We start from the raw sequence: 22,766 nt of genomic DNA on the forward strand, positions 1-22,766 counted from the left end.
TCATTTGTGTTAGTAATATTTCAATTCCACTTGCTCAGTTATTTTGAAAGACATAGTAAATTATTTCTTTGTAACCTCATTTTGGAAATATTCTTTCCCTTGGCTGCTTTGATTCTCCCCAGCCAATTTTTCTCAGTCTCCTGTACAGGACCATCCCACTTTTGCTTACTCTTTAATGTTAGTATGTTCGTGAAACTCAAGGTTCTTTCTAAAGCTATTTAGACTTGTTCGTATTCTATATACTACTACCAAAACAATATCACCCATTTCCATAGTTTCTGTTATAATTTGTATGTCTAAGAATTTCAATTTTTTATCTTCAACTATATCTGTGTTGTAAACATCAGGGCTACATATCAAACTACCTACAGGATACGTTTACTTGGATATCAGAGGTATATCAAGTGCAACATGCTACGAGACTATCTTCTTTCTCTACCAACAAACTCATGTGTTTCCTGCCACAGATAATTATATGGCCATCTATCTATCCTCCTGCCCAAATCAGAAAGCTTAGCATTGTTTTTGCCTTTCTTTCCTCCTTCGAACACCGAGCTTTGTCATTTAGTCACTTAAATACTCACAGAACATCTACAGTCTATCAGACACTGGGCTAGACCCTGGGTCACCTATGGGAAGCAAGAACAGTCATGATTCCATTCCTAATGGCTCTCACATTCAAGTAAGTGTCAGAGACAAATCACAAGCATTAATCTTATAACCATGAAAATATGTCAGATGTTACAAATATGATGAATATTATGAATAAAACGGACATGGCCCCTAAAATAAACACAAGTTAACTACAGGATGTCAGGGAAAGATATCCTGACCAAAAAAAAAAAAAAAAAAAAAAAGATCAGATGAGATGTGAAATGAGAGTAAGGACTTATCAGATGAAAAGGAAAGAAAAGGATGAGTATTAGCAAAGGCCCTGCGGCAAGAGAAATACTGTCAGGACAGAGCCTGTTAAGACAGTGGAGTGGGGTGAGATGTTCTTGGCAAGATATACAGGAGTCAGACTGAGCAGGGCCTGCTAGATCTTGTAAAGTGAATTTTATTTTCATTCTAGGAGATGGAGAGCTTTTGAAGCATTTTAAGCATAGATGTGGCATGATTAGATTTACATTTCAGAATAATGAGTCTATCTGCAGTAAAGAGAGCAGGCTACAGTGGGGCCAAAGTACAGCAGCCAGGAGGGCTGCCTCCGTTGTCCACAGAGGAGATGACATTAACACAGTCGTGTCACTGGGAAGTGGAGCAAAGCAGACAGACTTATTAAGTATTGAGGAAGCAAAATTGACAAGATCTACTGATGACCTGGCTATGGGATAGGAAAGTAGGAGAAGGAGGTTTCAGAAAGAAGCTGAGCTTCTGGTTTGCATAATTGGGCACAGAGTGGAGTGACCACTCTCCTTCACGTAGGTATTTGCAATGGCTTTCTCCCCTGTCTCCTGGACTTCCCTTTTGCTTGCTTCCTGCCAGTTTCTTTACGGCATCTGGTCAGTATTATCTTTCTAATCCAAAACTCTAACTTATTCTTGTCGCCAGTGCTCAGAATAAAGCCCAAATTCTTCACGTTACCCTTAGGGGAAATTCTGTCATTATCTGATCTTTTCTAATCTTCCAAACTCCTTTCTTGCCTCATTCTCTGTGACACTTTAAGGAATAATAGAATTGAACTATTTTCAGTTTTGTAAATGCTCCATGTTCTTTCTTGACCTTGAAATTTTCACTTGGTGTTCCAGCTAATGAGAACACGCTCCCACTTCTTAGCCTTCTTTTTCTGGCTAATTCTTATTCAGCCTACAAGGGTTAGCCTAGACTTTCTGCCTCTAGGCAGCCTTCTGTTAAAGCTACTGTCTGCAAATACTGAACGCAGTACATTCACCTGTTTGCATTCTCCTAGCACCTTTTATTGTAATATTTACTAATCTTTTTGTAATTATTTATTTGTTTATGTTATTTGGAATTATAAACACTTCGAAAGTAGGAGTGATATTCTGGCCATTGTATCTCTAGAGCCTAGAATTGTAAACCCTCAACATACAACTGGGGAAGAGATAGTTGCATTCATGAATAAACGGATGAATGGGATTTTCAATTTTATAACAGGGAATTTTAGTTTAATTTGCGTTCCTCAGTGTATAATACTGTCATTGCTATACCATAGAAATTCCTTAATAAGAGACAAGTCTGGTAATATTTTTTAAATTTTTCTTTCTTTTTATAGCCTATAGTATGTAAACCTATAGATTATTTTTCTGAGATTTTTCTGTATTTTTCAACAGATTGCATGTATATAAGGCCTCTTCTTTGTGAACATGTTATCCTGAAAAAAGGTTTGCATTTTATTTATAATAGATATAATATATAATTATAATATATATAATAGTAATGATAATAATTAATCTATTGAACATATATATTCTAGGCACTGTTCCAAGTACTTTGCATATATTCATAGATTTAATTCTCACAACAATGCTATATAGGACCTATTATTAGTATCCCCATTTTGTATATGAGAAAAATGAGATATTGACAGGTTAATATGTACAATATTGATGAAACAAGATATACTTGTAGTGGCTATCTGTAGTAAGTACAAGATTTGCCTGGAATAAAAACAGCCAGCATGCTACACGATGGTACCTGGAGAAAATCAGACAAAAATTCTGTCTACAACAGAAATTAGATGCAAAAATGCTGAGAATGCCCTGTGGTTACTGTAGACTAAATTAATTAATGGAATTGCACTTTTTAATTTAATAAATGAGACTTGAACCAGAAAATGCTTCTGTTTTTGCTATTAGTCAGTCAGTTGATTTATATAGGTCAAAGGATATTCACAACACCGCAGGCTCAGGGTCACCTCCCTTATTTCATTCTTTGCTCCTTTTCCTCCTCCTCCTCCAAGTCCCTTGAAAAACCCAGACTGGGCTGTGGCAGCCAAGAACAATGGAAAGCAATGGAGGTATGAATTGATTCCCTTCTCTTGGCAACGACAAACTGGTTATCTTTTAAGAATTGTGGCCACGAAGATGACCAGAAGGTCTACGCTTTGGAAATAATTTCCCTCCCCTTCTGTCCTCCAGCTACCCTTTTTAACCTTGGCAGTTCTGGGTTTATAATTTAGAAAGCAATACTTTGGCCCTTATAGGAAGCATGACCAAATGCCATATGAATTTTGATGCTCTCTCCTTTGAGCTTTGGCCTGATGATAACTTCAATTTAATTTACTAGACTGTTAGGGCCATGTGGCTGAACCATCAACAATAAAACATATGTTTACTTAGTTCTTGTATTAGGAATACAGAACTGAATTGAACATATTTATAAGCTATGACCACTCTGTTCAAGGACTATAAACCTAGTAGAAGTCATAAGAGTATACAAATAATTATGAAGAAAGAAAATTATAATTACACCACCACTAATGTAAAGTATCAGGGGGGTCCAGATAAAGGAGAGATAATACTTATTTTTGGGAATCCAGAAATATCTAATTTAGTAGGTGGCATCTGAGAAAGCTTATGAATGATATGTAGGATTTTTAAGTAGACATAAAGCATAACATAATCATAGAACTTAGAGATATATCACTGTTTAGTAAAATGTCTTTAAGGAATAATGAAAGATGAGATTGGAAAAGCAGGGTTGTAGTAAAATCAATTTTTCTTCACTACATTGTCACTAAAAATGAAAAAAATTATTGATTTCTATTGCAGAAATGCTGGCTGTTTACCAAACTTGGCTTCTCTTCTTTCCTCAAATAGAGCTTAACTGCATTTAACAGCATCCTTTGTAATTACATGTTGCTATGTGATTGAGTTTTGACAATGATGTGAAGTAGGGTATCTCCAGACCTGGCCCATATAAAATATTAAATGCTATGTCCTCCATGTTCTTTACAAACGTGAAATACTCCTATTACTTGATCTTAATACTTATTCCAAAGTTACTATAATCAATACAATGTGTTGTTGGTTAACATACGGAAATGTAAATCAATAGAATAGTACAAACAGTCCAGAAATAGACCCAAACAAATGATAAACTGATATTTGACAAAAGTGCAAAGGCAATTCAATGGAGAAAGGATAATCTTTTCAATAAATCTTAGAACAATTGGACATCCATATACAAAAACATCAACCTCAACACATACCTCACATCTTTTACAACAGTTAAGTCAAAATGAATGTCAAGCCCAAATGTAAAAGCTCTAAAACTCCTAGAAGAAATCCTAGGTAAAAATCTCTATCATCTTCAGTTAATCAAAATTCCTACATAGAGCAATTGGAACTCTGTTGGTAGGAATGGAAAATGGTACAACTGCTTTAAAACACAGTTTGACAATTTCTTGTAAAGTTAAACACACACTTGACACATGATCCCATGATCCTTCTTCTAGGAACTTTACTTAGAGAAATGAAAACTTTATAATCACATAGAAATCTGTTTCTAAATATATGGCAGCTTTATTCTCAATCATTAAAAATCTGAAACCAAATCATTTGTGTTTCAATTGTTGAATGGTTAAATAAATTGTGATATATTAATACAATGGAATTTTGATCAGCATAAAAGGAAAATATATTGATTCTTGAAATGATATGGACATATCTCCAATGCATTTTGCTAAGTTAAAGAAGTTAAACCCCCAAAGATTACATATTATGGGATTCCATTTATATAATATTCTGGACAATACAAAACTATAGTGACAAGAGCATATCAGTGTTTTCCAGGAATTTGAGGGAGAGGAAATGGAGTGGATCCCAGAAAAGAATCTTTGGGGTAGTGGAACTAATCTGTTTTAAGGCTGTGGCAGTGAATGCATGACTCTATGCTTGTGTCAAAGCATAAAGAAGATTGTGCTACAACCACTATGTTGTAGCACAGCTGCAACAAAATCAGAAACAACTGATAATACTAATAAGTGATATACTAACAACTAATAAGTGCTAGTGAGGATGTGAAGCAACTGGAATTGGGATATATTTATTGCCTACAAATTGAAAGTTAATAATTTTAAAAATTAAAAATACAGGGGCACAAAGTCCTGCATTTTCAACTTTTCTGGTGCTAGAAAACCTAATAAACCTGATTCAGATACCGGTAATACATTGCAATCAATACAGATTTCAGCAACCAAATGGATTCTTGGGAATATGCACTCATGTTTCCAAGACAGATCAATGAAGTCATTAACAAGAGCATATAGAAAACAGAGGGTGTGATTGGGAGAAGAAATACGTTGACTTAGAACCTTGGCCTGAAACTTCATGTCCACATGACCTTGATCAAGACTTTCAAGCCTGCTTCACCACCTGTAAAATGGGTGAGGAAATCCTTATCGGGATTTTTCTCAAGGATTAAAACGATCTGTTGTACTTACTGGCATTTAGGAAAATCCCTGGCATATGAGCTTGTCAATCAATGTTTGATAAACCTGAATCTGAAGTATTTATGAGGGATATAGTCCCATTCAGGACGACATTGCCTGAAAGGGAGAGACTGTCCTTGTAAACTGCGATTAATCTATATTTCCTTATGACGTAATAATATCCACATTGAAAATTTTCTTTGAGGATTAAATGAGAAATGGTGAATAAAACAGCATTGTTCACATAAATTGAAAGATAGAAGTAATTCTATTATTATAATTGTTTTATTCATTAATACTATTTTCATGTTCTTGAATTTATTTATGCAATACTATATTTTTCTAAAATATACAAAATAATGTTGGGAAACATTTTTTAAAAGAATATTTGTATATGTTTTTCTTTTTAATACTTGAAGTATTTCAAATAACTATCTTTTACCATAATGGTAAAAGGTGAGTTTGTCAGTAGATAATAATTTGTTGGTAGCATAGTTAATACGCATTTTATGAGGGAACTAACGTTTATTTTTGTACCAACCATAAAACTGAGAGCTTGGGATGTTGTATGCTTGGTAATAATAGCAATACTCTTATTTGCCCTCATATATTCTGGTAGCTGGACTTTTTACCATTATGTTAATTTGAGCATTGTGACTGATTACATTTTTGGTATAGTTTGGTAATGTATAAAGTATCAAACTTTAATATTTAAATGATATTCTGGTGACTTTTAAAATACTAAACCAAAGAAGCAACAAGATCTAAAAGAACAGCCAAGCTTTATTAGTAAAATAATCTTATTTGTCTTTCCTTCCAAAGATGAGCATAAATACCTTTTAAATCTTTTTCCGGGAAAATACGCGTTAGTATTAATTTCCATGCATAATTCAATAAGGTCAATTCTGACATTTAAAAAATTTGATATTAGGTGCTAAAGAAAGCTTTCAGGAAATAATATCACCAGATAATAGGAAAAGCACAGTCACCATTTGCTAATAGAAATTTTGTATGTTCCACATTTTATCCAATGCATAAGATAAGCAAATGAAATATATTTTGTAGTTTATGAATTTGCTACTTTTATTTATAGATCTGCAATTGTTTTTTACTCTCTAGAAACACTGAAATGGAAAATATGAAAAAAAAATTCACTTTTTAAACTTGCAGTTCTATTCATCTGCTTTAATAGAAAGAAAGAACAAAGTAGACAGAGAGAAAGAAAGGCGGGGTGGGGGTGGGAGAGAGAGAGAAAGGAGGAGAGTGGGAGAAAGAGGAAGAAAAATGAAAGAAACCTAAATTAAAACTTTAATATTCAACCCTAAGATGAGTTTTGATTTAGCCTACTAGCATCTTGATTGAAACTAAAATGCCCATCACAAATATGAATGTCTTTTGTTCCCAACAATTTACAGCATTTTATGGCCTATTTCATTGCATCATAAATGTCATAATGACCAAATGTTCCATGGAATGTCATAAAATGACATGAATTACAACTATCATCTAGGTCTACGTCTGGAAGCCCCAGTTTCTGGCTCATGCTCAGGTAACATTGTGCTTTTTGTGTTTCAGAATCTCTGTGTACTGTGACACTGAGTTAATTAATTCTACGTTATCATCCAAATGTACTGTGCTTCTCTCTCAAAAAGTAATTCATTAGTCTGGAGAGCACATACTTAACTGAATTAAGCACATCCCAATCAAAATGCTGTTATTTCTTTAAATATCAGCTATTTAAAGATTCTTAAAATCTCATCTTTACAAAACTCACGGGCATGATAATACTTTACAACTAATGTTTCATTTTCAATATTAGGGCATGTGCTGCTCTGGGACTTATTAAGGAAGATGTGGTTTTATCATCCTGTTCAAATTCGGTAATGAATGCCGCGTTCTTTGGCCATCCCATTCTTCCATTATCCTGTGCATGCCAGAATGTAATTTGATGTTTTCCTAAATGTAAGGAAAATGGGGGTGCTCTTCACACAATTATGCTGCCTACACTTGCATTGCTAAACCTATTTGCACCAGTTGGTTTTATTACTTAGCGTTGATCCAGCTAAAAATTTAACTTGCTAGCTATGAAGCAGTTTTAAAGATATTAAGTTTCAAACATGGTAATTGGTGTTTCTCCTCCATGACATTTAACCAGGGACTCAGAAAACAAACATGTGTTTCTAAGTCCAGTTCTAAGTGCCTGGCTTTGGCACTTTCTACAGAATATCGTTTTCTAGATGTACAGAGGAATGCACATTTAAATACTTCAACCAGCATTCTGAAAGCTATTCTTATTCCTTTCCACTTCTCAGTGCATTTCCCTACTCTTTACCATTGAATACATTATAGGCAAATTAACTCAATCCTTCCTCCCCTGTAGGAGTACATACTTGTGGGCAATCAATATAATTATAGTAATGGACACGTAGCTACGCCTGGTTTTCCAGTCTCACTCAGTATACCCCTGCCTGGAGGAAAGAGTAATGAGTAACTGATAGTAATGTCCGTCTTGGGCCTCCGTAGACTCTTTTCTCTTCTGCCCCTTTGTCCCTCACCAAAACATGCATCTTACTTCTTTCAGCACCCAGTTAATTATTCACCACTTAGTTTCTTATCAATTCCTAGTCTGACACCTAATAGTCATTCAATAAATTAACTCGTATTTACAGAAACGTGGTCCGTTCCATGTGGCATGCAGGCACTTCTGTCTCAAAAAAACAACAGAACCAAACTGCTCACCTGGCACAGAAAGTCAGACCCTGAAGTCAAGAGTTGGAGTGGGAGAAAGAGGAATTTTTATTGCATGTTGACGCCACGCAAAGAGAATGTGCAGCGAACACTTAAGACTCAAACTCCCCAATGGCTTTCAAGTCAGTGTTCCTAATGGCAGCGATACTTTTCAGGCAGGCGAAATAGTAAATCAATATATGGAGGTTACATATTGGCCTGGACCCCAAAAGGCAGGTTATCCCGAAGTGGAGGCCTGTGCATTATAGGTGGATTTAAGAATTCTTGAATTAGTGGAAAGGGATGTTAAGACAGGTGCGACTCCCTCCAGGCCCCTTAAGGAGAAGTTTAGAACAAACAAGGGTGAGCAGAGTTCAATTCCCCAATTGCCCCTTATCTGCATTTTCCATTTGGTGGAGATTTCTGGAAAACAACTCAAGAACATATGTTAAGATGCCATCTTTTAGTTTCCATAGGGAACCAAACACTTGGAGACTCTGGCTTGCTTGGAGTGTGATTGTTATTAAATATTACTATTCACTTTTCAAGGCTAGCCAGGTGTCCAGAACTTCCCCTGAAGGGACTCAAGATTTTTCTTTATTTCCATGCTGGTAGACCTACGAGGCCCCTTAGAGAGATCCCTGATTTGTCTCATAGGACTAAGCTTTTCTGAAATAGTTTGCTCTTAACAAGATTCAGGACATGCTATCCCCAAATATGGCACTTTGATATTTGAGAAAGTGGCAGAAGTCCTCCCCTGAAGCAGGCCATAAAAGAATTTTCTGACCTTCACATAAAATAGTTCATAAGACTGAAGGAAATCAAAACAATTTATCCCCAAATATATTTCTTTGACATATTTTGAGACGGCTGTCCCAGATCTAGCAAACAGAATTCATGCTGCAGAGCTGTCTGTTGGGGGGAAATTTGCATCTGTAGAGAATCTGCATGGATGCATCCAGGCCATGGAAGATTAACTGAAGTCTGATACCTTTAAAGGTCTGAAAGAAACATCTAGCATCTGTTCTCTCTGAGAGCTGCTACCTGTGTGGTTGCATGCACACAAGACCACCTTTGCTAGCCAAGCCTCCACTTCTCTCCCGCCCATAACCTGTCTTGCCACTGCAACCTGATTTACCATCATAACATGCTTCTTGGCTATGTTCTGAGCCCCTGTTCTTCCTGTAACCTCGAGATGGGGTGTAGGATTCTGCACCCCATGGGTGGGTTGGAGATAATTGATTTGTGATTCTTTCCCTTGTACACGTTAATAAATTTGTATGCCTTTTTGCCAATTAATCTGCCTTTTGTGAACTGATTTTTCAGCAGACCTTCAGAGGGCAAAGGGGAAGATTTCCCTTGGCTCCTACAAGACCCTCATTCTAGAGGGGTCTTCTCTGTAGCTGGAGGGGAGGAACAAAGACACAGAGATGCCAAGAATCAAACCACAGACTTGGCCAACTTCCGCCCAGTTTATTACCACTAGATAATACAATTTGACCTCCAAACATACTTTTGCATGACTAACCTTATAAAAGTACACAATTTTCCTTATTTCTTTAGGTCTTTGTTTTTGAAGGCTCATATGTCATGTAAATTTGTATGCTTTTCTCTTATTAATCTGCCTTTTGTTATAGGTTCCTCAGCCATGAACATTGGGATGGGTGAGGAAAATATATTACTTTTTTCCCCCTACACTCTTATGTAGGAAAATTCTAAAATGATTTTTTAAAATTTTTGTTACCATTAGACAAAAGAGCCCTAAAATAATGGGAGTTGTCATATTGGAGGCTTATATGGTTAGACAATGAATTTTAAGTCAAATATAGGTGCTTAGCTTATTATAATGCCCCCAGAGAAAATCCTAAAGCCCAACTCAGTGACAATACTCAGAGTTTATATAAGGCAATTTATATATTCCATGGGGGAAATTCCTACTGCTTAGGGCACTTTATAATGTGGAGAAATACGGTGAGAAAGCTTGTCAACCCAATATTTCAAAAGTACTAAATATATATGAATAATTCCCTTGACTTTAATCTCTATGAAATGGATTGAATCACCAAAGAAAAAGATTGGCAGAAAAATATCTATTTAAAGATTTTGTAAGGTTCTAAAACTTCTGAATTGTGTCCATTTGCCTAAAATCTGTCATGCTAATAGAATTTATAATTTCCTTCTCAAGGCTTTTTTTTTTTTATTTTAAAGCTTAACTTATCATGAAAAATTCCTACATTTAGGAAAACCATGCAAACCTAAACTTTGAACTCCCTGTATTTTTCTAATTAGTAATTCCAATTGTAAGGACTTCTAATCCAGAAACAAAACAAAACAAAACAACTATAGAAACATTAAAATGCTTGGAAAAATACGTCGGACAAAGATAAATGAGATATTTGGCCTGGCATCACCAAGCCAAGGAGGAATATTTACATTATATAGAGAGTAATATATTATTTAACATTTATACAGTCAATCATGTTTCCAATATAGTTTGTTAGGTTCTAGGATATCTTTTAGCCTTTCCATTTAATTTGATCTCTTACTGTCATAGTTTTACACTGGTAAATTTTTGATAGTTTTTAAAAGGATAATTTAAATATATTTATAGAATGTTTTACTTTGCGAATGACATTACTTTAAATGTATTAAAGGATATAAATTTCATAGCCTATCCCATGAAAGAGCTTAAGCAGTCTGTAAGAAGAATTGAGCTAAGTATTTAATAGAAGAAAAACGAATAGTGGGATATGGTAGGGAAATGTTTTGAATATTAAATATTTTTTCTATGTTTTTTATTTTCAAGAGTATGCTAAACATTTCAGCTGCTAATAATAGAAGGGGAAAAAAAACTTTAGTTCCTCTCCAAAACATGAGTAACAAATATATGTGCATTCGTTATAGTCTCACTCTATCTCAGTTTTGGTTTTGAAAGAGCAGAACACAGGTAGGGATTTTCAGGTTTCTGACAACATTTCAGAAATGCATATTCGGAATTTGGTTGTCTTCTCTATCTTAACGTTTCCTCCAGAAGCCTGTCATTTGTTAAAAGACAACATTAACATTTTAATGTTTAATGTATGGCTTGACTGTGTGATATTCAAGACTTGTGAAAACTAATGAAAGTCAATTTGAAGAGATGTTCGGAAAGCTGCAGACTTTGAACTTTGAACTCAAACATTGTTGTTTGTATAATATGTTATAACTTCTTTTGTTAAATCTTTGGCATGAAACACTATTATGCTCTGCTAGTGCTCATTATTTTCATCAGGTTAGTGATTTTGTTGCCTTGTTGTGATGACTGAATTTGAACTGACCGGGGTTAACTGCCTATATTGTACAGTGGTCTAACTTGCTGTTTGAATTGAGACAGGGCTTCTCTTCTGTCTGAATCACACAGAATAATGTGGAATAGTTGGAGTAATAAACATGTCAAATTAGCTGAAACAGAAACAAAAAAATTCCATAAGAGTTGACAGAATAGCATCCAGCCAACAATATTGTTATAAGAAAAATCTTTCCATATGTTGAATTTATCTCAAAGCAGAGGGATACTTAGGGGGAAATTTTACATGCATTTTGGAGAATTGTTAAAATAAATAGATGAAAACCAATCCTGAGAATTCCCCAAGCAGACAAAGCTCATCAGGCCAAGTAAGAAACACTTTACCTTGCTTGATTTGTACAGGGAAGCAAAACTAAATTTAGGCTATTTCTTATAAATGCCTGTGAAAATCAGAAAGGAAACTTAAGTCGCTTTGCAAAAATGGTAAAAATAATTACTGTTAACTAACCCCTTCCTATCTGGGGGGTTTAGTATAATAACCAATTATTATAAACAACTGCTCCATTTTCACTACATCACCCAGTCTGTGATCACCCACCTCTAAGCTTCCAATCACTTTGAGTTTGAAGTCCCCCATCAGGATCTGCACTTAACTCGTTGTGCAATAACCGTTAACATTTTCTTTGCTAATTTGATTGGATTTTTGTTTTTTAAGTTTAAAGTAACCTTTTCCCTTCATTACTTGTGCTCGGTCAGATACAGAAAGTTCCCTCGTTAATTCACCGAACATGTAATCCATTCATGGAATATCTGCTGCATAGCAAAGTCTGTGCTAAGTATGAGATGTACAGAGGTGCAGGACCAGTCCCTAAGGTGATGAAATTTACAGTTGAGGGTGGGAGTTTAAACAAAATTATTCATGGCAATAGTAGGCAGACTTTACTCAAGGAGCATCACAATAGGTATAGGGACTACCACACTGGGATTTTGCTGTAGGGGAGAGAGATTAGGCTCAACTCCAAATACAAGGAAAAGTGGGAATTTATAAACACGGAGCAGAGTAGCAGGATCAGTGGATGGAAAATTATTAAGAGAACACATGAGGGGAAAGGAGAAATTACAGCTAGAACTGACCTAACTGGATTCCTGTTGAAGGCAGGCCAGAGTGACCAGATGTCCCCTGGGTGGGGTGCAACTACAAGGACACAGTTAGATATCAAGGGTCATCTGATATTGGGTGGAAGGTGGAATTCTGGCTAAACTGATTTAGCAGAATTCTTGCTAAAGTTGGGTTCTTTGGGGACATGCCCAAAGAGGGGGCCCGTGTGGGCTGATGAAACCGACTAATTTTTGGTCAAGGAGAGAATTTTTGTCAGGGAATCACAAGTAAAATACAATTAAAATGCCACATGGAAACTAAATGTAACCAACTCTTCAAGGAAGTCACAACACTTATTTTTTTTAAATTTTCTAGATGCTGCCACAGTCTTGTCCACACCGGGGCTTTGAAGTGTTTGCCCAGTTCTTGGATTCCTGGCTTGGAGGAATCGCAAGCCTTGGTCTCTGTGAGTGGAGAAGACGCTGTATTCTATGTTTTTCCTTTATATGCTAGTACTGTTTGTTGACATAGAGAGCAGTTATAATTACTTATGACCATATGTCACAGGTTTTGGGGCTGGATTTTTACAGGTATGTGTATAACTTAAAGATTATTTTGCAGACATTCCTTTATCCTAGATGTGTTATGGGAACAGTCACCGTTTATGGTGTTTTTCTGTTTTCTGATTAGTGGTCCCTGTTTCATGGCCTACGGACCCCATTCTTTAAGACTGAACTACCTCTTTTCCATGGTTATTTTTTTCTATAACTATTTCCTTCTTATTGTTTTTCTTTAACAATTATTGTTTCTTCCTTCTTGTTTTTCTGTTCTTCTCATTCCATCACCTCTTGTTTTACTGTCCGTAACAATCCTTAAACTAACTCTACAAGGTAGGCAAAACCCTGGCACAAAAACAACAAAATTAATGCAAAAAAAGGAAATTTTCAAATATGAGCATAGATATGAGATTCAACATGAAGTATTAGCAGATATAACTTAAAACTGTATTAAGAGAAAATCTATGAAGTGGTCTTATGACTTCAAAGATTAGTTGATGTCAGGAAATCCAATATTGTAATTTACTACATTAATAGTTAAAGAGGAAATAAAATAATATCATTAAATTAAAAGATAACCAACATCATGTTATAAGTTTTAGTACCCATTACCAAGAAAACAAACACAAAAACGAACAGTCCTCCAAACAAAACAATCTTTTAGTAAGCAAAGAATGGTATACTGAGCACCTAACAGAAAACTATTACAAAATCCTATCTTCTGGAGATAAATTAGGAGCTTTCTTATTGCAGTCAGGAACAATACATTCATGCCTACTTTCAAGTGTCTTTAGTGTTAAACTATTAATAGATAATATACCTTAACTTGCAAGAAAATAGTAGAACTCAATAGTAGTATGTTGTTTTGGAGGAAAAGTTAAAAAATATAATGTATTTTATCCTTCTTCCGTGTTGCACAGGACTATCTTTATTTTTTACAAAAATTAAATAACCCAAGAACTTCTAAAATACATTCAATATACCATTTTTGAATACATAATATTGGTGTTCAACAAAACACACACAGGTTTAGCTGTCTTGGAATAAAAATAAACAAGCAAACCAGGATAAATCCGTAGTTGAAATCTGTGAAAAATGCAAAGAAGGAAAAGAATAGAATGCAATGATAGACAGTAACATAACAGGGAGAGCAACTCTTACAAGGGATGATTACAGTCTTGCTCAAAGGGCATTTAAGCTGTGATCTGAAGGGTGCCTAGGAATTATCCATGCTGGGCAAAAAAAAGGCTTGCATTCAGGTACAATTAATAGTGCATTAAATAATAATAATAATAGTAATAATGAACTCTGATGAAAGAAGCCCTATGAGGAAGTAAAAAATATTCTAGGTTGGTTGCAGGGTATTTGAGCAACGGGGGCAATAGCATGAATTGAAATTGGAACCAAATCATAGTTTTTTTGTCATTCTGAATATAATGAGATTAAAACTATGGTAATATTATAGCTATGGAAAACATTTTTTTCTTCTTTGGAGGATCAAATAACTGGATTATAAATTGGGTATAGTCCGGTTTATTTTTCTTTGGGCTGGTAAGTCCAAGAAATGGGAGAGGAAAAACCCTGGAGCTTCAAGCTGAGTTAGCCCATGTGCCAGGAATCTAGAACTACAGAATCCGCCATTGCAAATGACAGAAACACAGCAAAGGGGGTTTGCAGAGACATGTCACAGAAAAGGCAGTGGCCATTCTAACTTCAGACACGGCAGGATACAGATGCTCAAATGGTGCCTGTAGGAAGCTGTTTTACCATCCCTTAGTTCTGTGTTTATGTGTGGGGTTTTATTTTTCACACCCAGTGACGTAGATGGCCGATAGCATCTCCAAGGTCCTATTCTTCCAGCTAATTGATCCCAATGAGATAGTAGTGTTTCTTTCTCAATAATTCTTGTAATAAAAGCCTCCTCTACTTCCAGATCACCTACCCGCCCTTGAACCCATCACTATGGGCTGGGAAATGGCATATCCTGCTTGCCCAGGCTTGGCTGGCATGCCCAACCTTCCAGTAGGCACGGGTGGGGCTGTTCTGAATTGCGTTGATGCAACATGACCAAGGTTGCAGAGGGATTCACTGAAAGAAAATCAGGATAATATTATTGGAAGACGTAGAAATGGCTGTTAGGTGGGTGACAGATCAGAGACTGGGGCACTATGGAGACAGAATATTGAGAATCTGAGAAGGGCAAGAAGAAATTAAAGGATGGGAGATGGATTCCAGTGGAATTTCTAAGAACTAGACCAAGGATGGGATATGTACTTACATATTCCGGATCTCCACCCTGGACCTATAGAATCAGATACTCTAGGGGTGTGTCCTGTCAATGTGTATTTTAAAATAAGGATACAGTGATTCTTCAGCAACCTAAAGTTTGAGAACCATTAGATAAAATTATAACCATGGGAAAGCATGAGGTTGTCACTAATTCCATGTGTATGGTTTCTCTGAACTGTGAATTTAAATAATTTTTATGGTGTTTGTTATCTGGAGAAAAATAATAACTAGACCACAAATGGACATCCATCACATAATGCTGAAATTTAAAATAGAATTACAGGCACTTTTAATAGTCCATTTGTATGTAGAGGGAGATGAACCAAAATGTACTCAAGATCAGTCAAGACTTCTTGGTGACTTTGTTCAGCCCCCAATCTTTCAGATTTTCTCCATATAATAACTTCCAGCAGATGAATTGAGTTCTTGACAATTCAATTTTCAAGTTTTCAGTATGAAAACTTGAAAATGAATACCTATGTGTGTCATTGAACATGAATAAATTGCAAAGTTTTGCTCTGACTTTGAATTTCTTACTCTGCTTAGACTGGAGTTAAGTGTTTAGGGTTCCTTCAATGCCAAGCGTGCTGCAAATCCTAGATGTTGCCTTGCAAAAAGAGCTCACCTTTGGTATTGCAAAATCTATTGAGATTTAGCCACCAGGTGTCAGTAAGACTTGCAAAACAATAGGGTTTTGCAAAGTCTGGTGATATTGTTTATTCAGTCTCTAGAAGCAAATTAATATAGTCTTTGGTATATTGGCTGTTTTTGATCCAAGAAAAGAGATGCAATTCATTCAGCACACACAGAATTTAAATATTTTTTTTTCTTTTTCTCTATGCAAAGGCCTTGCTTCACCATACTTGGAGAATGAATATAAGTTGATTTTTAATTTCTTAGAATTGAGTAGCTCAAGATTCACAGTGAGATAGTTTAGCTCCCACCCCCCAGAAGGGAAAGAGTACATCTGAGGCAGGTGGTGAGCAGGCAGGTTACCCTTCAATTGCATCAAACTTCCACGCAAAGTCAACTAACAAGAAAGAAGTAGACAACCACGCTCAATCTGTAGTACTACCAACACAAATATGCTGGGGCAATTTTGAAACTTAAATAAAATGGTTTTTGCTTTTCTTACTAACTAGCTAAGCTTTTATATCAGTATTTTCATTATCATCATCATCATTATTTGGGTTTTTTCTCCTCTGCTATTGTTGTTTATAAGACTTGAACATAAATCCATTTGACCCTTGCACCAAACCACCTGAATAACAGTTTATTTTTTCTGCTTCATATAAACCTTTATGTAAAATTGGAACTTAAATTTGTCACAGTGTACCCATGATATCATTATCAAAATATTCAATTGCCTATTTTTCTGGGTCCCAGAAGAGGTTTTTTTGTGTCCTGGTAAATTGTTTGGTTTCCTCCTACTTTACTCAGTTTCCTCTAAGGCAGATAGTCTAAGCACTTTGTGTACCAGCCTGTCCAGCTAAAGTCTAAGCAAGGTCACAAAGACTGTTGACTCAGATGGCAATTCTTGTGTGGAGCACAAAATTCTACATCATCTTTGAATCAAGTCCAATAGAGCAAGATCCCAGCTGTCCTTGTATCTGTTGAAAACATAAGACTGACCTAGTTTAAATTGGTTCTCGGTATTATTTTGGAGAGCATTTAGTTTTTCAAGACTGCAAGGATAATACAAGTTTATTTTAGAAAATTTGAAAAACAAGATGAAAAGGAGACAGCAGCTATTCATATTTTGACCCACAATTCCCAAGATTTTGTTCTGTTATTTTAGTTGTTTCAGGGTTCACAATGCTTCAAAAGTAGAAGTAATGGGTACTGCTCATTTTGAACCAGAAATTATCTATTTCTGAATAAACTGAAAGACTTCACAGAGCTTCTCTTCCCAGGATAATAAATGGTAAATGACAATGGCCAGATTGCATTGCTCCTGTGCCTCAGCAAGGCTCGGTCTTTTATAGATATTGCCAGACATAAAACACAAACATACATCTCTTTTCCTCCTTCAAGTGCAAAGCTTTCTAGAAATTGAAGAAAGAAAGAATTACTGTATGAAGAGAAGTCTGAAGCCGGGAGAAGGGTTAAAACAGCTTTGAGTGCTTTATCAACTCTGTCCAGTATTATAAGGGGGTGGCGTGTTCCCCTCTGGCCACAGAAACGTCTGGGTCTGTTGGGGTGGTGGTGAGTGATCGCACTACTGCTGAGTGCACAGAAACGTGTCATGGTTTTTCTTTGTGTGCACCTGCTGTTTCGCCTCAAGGCTCCATCAGAACTTTGGATAGTGAACACTCTATTAGTATTTGCCAGATTAAAAAAACAAAAGTTCTAAGATCCAGTATTGCCAAATCTTTCCATATCACCTTTTGTTTTGTGGTGTGTTTCAATGGGAGTGTGATGGGGGTCGGTCAGACATTCCTAACTTTCCCACCATTTAACTCAGAAGACCCTCGTCATGCTTACCATGAATGTTCTCCTTCCGAGTTTTTAGTGGGCACTTTTCCATTCAGGGCTATTCGGTGTAAGTCAGATGTATTTCCAGTTCCTGACACAGTGCCTCAGACAGAGTAGATTCCAAAAAAATATGAAAAGTACCAATAAATTAAATTTTTAGGAGATGGCAATCTATTGCTAGGTATTAATGATGCAACACAAAACCTATTTTTCATTTTGTCACATTTCATCAGTTGACTTGGGACATCTGGTAGATATAATCCACGGCAGACGCTGTTAATATATGTGAGTGGCAGGGGGCACACGCACAGTTTAATGATAATATTGGGCAGGATTATAATAAGACAATATTGGACATTTATATCATATACAACATAAATACAGTTTCATTTTGGGCAGTGGATAATAAAGAACTAGTGGAGTTCAATGTCTGGTGTGAGTGGATGAGTGGAACTCCAGCTAACAAAAAGTGATATTGTCAAGAAGGAAAGCATACTTTGATAGTGTGTAGGAGAGAAATTGGATCACAAATTGAACTTTGGTTATAGTCAAACTGTGAAGTTGGAACATGACCTGAGAGTATCACTAGATTTATCACTTTTGATGGTTTTCAGATTGCTTCGGCAGCCAGGATGCCCTTTTAAACTCTCCATCTGACTGACTGACTGCATCTTTTCCTACAGAGCACGGGACTCTGCCACAGTGATCCCGGCATTTATCATGTTCAGATGTGTCTATTTCGATGTGTTTTTCTGAAACTGGAGCAGAAAGCCATGTGGAGATTGCAGCTGGTACGGAATGCAGTACCTCACCTCATGGTATAAGACAGTCTTCAGGGAACATTCTCAGACTGCATCCTCACAAAGAGAAAACATGCCCCGGGGAAGATTATCTAGCTCACTGCATGAATAAGCTAGCTGGAGATTCTTCCAAAGTGATACTGAACTTTCAAGAAGCCCCACAAATATCTTAAAATAGTACACAACGTGCACAGGTCACTTTTAAGAGAATTTATATCTTACCAGGACATTTCATTATTACACATATCTATCTAGACTTCAAATATTTAAAAAGATATCCATTTTTGAATTAACATCTTCCTTGGCTATAGACACGAGTCCTTTCTATCCTAATGTGTTTTAGTTCTGATATGCCCTTGTGATTTTGTACTCATAGAATAAGGACATATAAAATTGGACTTACTTTTTTTTCATTAGGTCAATAAATATTTGCTGAGTACCTCTGCCTTTAAACCAGTTCCCTACACTCTGTGGGAGATAACAAAAATATTTAACACACAAAAATAAATAGATCCTCCAGGAGCTTACAGGCTAGGACACAAAATAGAAAACCACATAAATTTCTACAATACAAGATATAAAGCAGCAAGATACCCGAGAAAGGTATAAATCAGTCATATTCAGTTGGGCTAGAGGAAGGTGGTAGAATTTTCTAAAGATACTTCTTGTAAAATCACATGTTGAATTACTCAAAATGTGATGAATTTTAAATCAAGCTAAGAATTAATTGAAGTTGAAACCAGTAAACATAACAGTCCCAGGTAGTGAGGCATGTGTATTTATATTTAATTGGCAAAAGTTACCTGATTGAAAACTTGTCAATCATGGCGATGTGAATGACTGACTCAATCACTTGAATGACTGATGCAATCAATATTCAATGAAAAGTATTGTTATTAAAGTAACTGGGGAAAGTATCAACTGTAAATAAATTAGTTGTCTGGGAATTCTCTACCTAAAACTTATGTAGCAGGTAGGAATTGAATCTCTGTGTTACAAGAGGCTTGTTTATTTTCTATAACTCAAACAAATTTCCACCAATATGGCAGAAACATAATTTCATTCAAGATATAACCAACTGCTCCCTTTTTCCTAAAGTGATATTAGGTTTTGGGCAATCTTACATACAAGGCACTGGAGGGATTCATTGGGTCCTGAATCTTTTCTTTCCATATGGGCAAGATCTATTGTTTCATCTGAACCATTTACTGATCTATATACCACTAAGTTGCCACTTAGCCGTTTCTTATTCCTGTCACCTCTAGTGGTTCTATTTTCTTTGTTTCGATGCCTCATTCATAGGCACAGGAGTCATGCTGCTATTGCCAAGCAAAGCCAGGGCACAGAAATCCCTGGAAGGCTGAGAGCCTACCTGTTCTCTTTACTTCTATGGTGCTGCTTAGGAAGTAAGGCTTAGACTCTTCTTGTCCAAAAGGGAACCACTTATTTTAATCTCCTGTCCTCATCATGTCCCATCTCTCACTGACCTCTTTTCTAATGCAAAATTTTCTATTTGAGATGACAGTAGAGATTCTCCTCTTCAGTCTACCCCTCTTAAATATTTATCATACTCACACCTGAAATCCCAGAACTTTGGGAGGCTGAAGCAAAAAAGATCACTTGACGCCAGGAATTCAAGATCAACCTGGGCAACACAGAAAGACCCCATCTCTATAAAAATATTAGCCAGTATGGTGGCACATGCCTGTAGTCCCAGCTACTCAGGAGGCTGAGACTGGAGGATCATTTGAGTGCAGGAATTTGAAGCTGCAGTGAACTATGATCACACCACTGTACTGTGAGACAGAGCAAGACTCATTTCTAAAAAAAAAATTAAAATAAATCAAAAATTACATATTCATTGTATACAAAGTATTTCTCCATTTACTGATGAACTAGGCTCTTGGAAGACAATAGGCAGAACAAATCTCTTTTCTGTCTTGTTCCATCATTCCCATGAGGTATTGTATTGAGTAGGAAAAGTCTAGCTGCTTGTAATGAGGGATGAAGTAAAAGGGAGAATATTCAAGAAAAAATTCACAATGCATACTATTTCAAATATTTTAATTCCAAGATTTGTGTATATTATGATGACTTTATGATTTTTAGTCAAATAAAAATCAAATAAGTGAAGCTATGTAAATGGAATAACTCATATCACAACATATATTCATTATTTCAACATCAACTTTTGAATAGACATTTAAGGCACTGTTTCTTGGTACTCAGGATGCAAAAACAAACTTTTTTTTAGTTGCTTATGACCTAATTAAGGGTGATGACACATAAATTAGTGTCCCAAAGTGTTACAAATTATGAAAATACATAGAAGGTTGACTTTGCATAAAGGTCTAGGAGTGCTCAATTCTATCTGGGTGGGGAATGACTAGTAAAGTCTTCATTAAGGTTGTGAACCATCAGTTGAGTGTTGAAAGATGTCCAGATGTTCTCTAGCTGATCAGAGCAGTGAAGAACTTCCAGAAAGAGCAAGCAGAAATGGAAGAGACACAGCGGCATGGTACAACCATGTAGAAGGCAGACCGGGATGAGGAATCCTGACAAACACAGGAAATACAAGCAGTTTGACAAAGCATTGGCACAGTGTGGGCCATGCCAGGAGGAAGATGACAGAAAATGGAGAATTCTAAAGGTTCCTGTGTCATTCCTCAGGGCCCCGTACGCCATCTTGAAAGGGTGGGACTTTAGTCAAAAGGTCTTGAGAAATGGTGGCTGGTTTTAGAGGTGCTGTGTTGACGAGGCTGAACTTGATCTTAGGGATGGCTCATAGACTTGGATTGTGGAGGAAGGGCATGAGGGAAGCACAGAAGCAGAGAGACAATTTGGAGACTATTCAGAAGTGTAGGCCAGGCTCATTTGAAAGGAATCCAGAGCCGCAATGGAGGAGCTGTGGATTCGCAGGTTGTGAGGAAGCTGATCGACAAGACCTTGCCACCCAAGGCATGTCATGGCCAAAGGAGAAGTAAACCCCTAGAATGACTAGATTTGGGGCTCAGATCTCTGGTGTTATATTTCACAAAGATAGACAATAAAAAAATAAACAAGTCTATTTGGAGAGAAAAATAACCTGACATATAAATGAAATCTAGATTAATAAGCTGAATTTGATAGTTTTAATGCAGAAAATGTTGACTTTTTTCATATCATAATAAATAAACATTTTGAACTGCTAAATTTAGAGCATACAATCCCAAACTGACCATAGATACTTTTCTCAGTGATATTTTGTGGATAATTCTAGTATTTTATGTTAAAATTCTAAATGCCCATTGGTGATTATAGCTGTGATCAAACCTCAACATCTAGAATCATTATTCTCCTCTTAACCTGTAGCTTAATACCCTGGGAATATTTTATGTAAGTTGGAGGGTAAGATTTTGAATCTAAAGCACTTTCTCTTCTTTTAAAATTGATTAGATTTATAAAAGGCTTTGTTTCAGCTGGGAATAAATTGTGTCATGTTCAGGACTATGTTCTTCATATAATATAATGCCCCATTAATATTAAACCAAAGCTGCTACCACGATCACTACCTCCAACAACAACAAAAACAAAACCTTACAAGAGAGGGCAGTAAAATCTTTGGGGAATGTAATTATGTTTATGCATAAAATAGCATCCTGTTTTTTATGATAGTTTTAAATTAACAGAATTTAATCTTGTCCCATCAATTAAACAGGTACTATTGATCAGTGAAATATTTTTAGTAAATGTAATAATTTTTAAAATCTCACATACAAAAAGTTTGCCACAGCATTTATGAAAGGTGTTTTGACTCTAGACCTGTTAAAGGATGGAGGAGGGGAAAGTGCCATATAGAGTTAGTGTCGGTTTGCTTAACTGTCACTTTAAATGTCAGGGAAATTGTATTTTTTGGGTAAAGAAACCAAAAATACCATCTTTGCACTCTTTTTCTCTTTCTTTCTCTCTTCAGCTTTACCATTCTTTCTTGTTTTCCCCTTTCTGATGCTTGTCACTATTTGGCAATCTCTGCCATAAATGAAACCAATCAATTGACACTTTCATTTATTTTGTTCATTTTGTTCATTCAACAAGTATTCATTGATAGTAAAGGGGAGAAAACAAATGCAAGTTGGTTTATAAATTGCAAGGACTCTGAGAA

Source organism: Microcebus murinus, chromosome 29 (genome assembly GCF_040939455.1).
Source record: "Microcebus murinus isolate Inina chromosome 29, M.murinus_Inina_mat1.0, whole genome shotgun sequence".
NCBI classification, from domain to species: Eukaryota; Metazoa; Chordata; class Mammalia; order Primates; family Cheirogaleidae; genus Microcebus; species Microcebus murinus.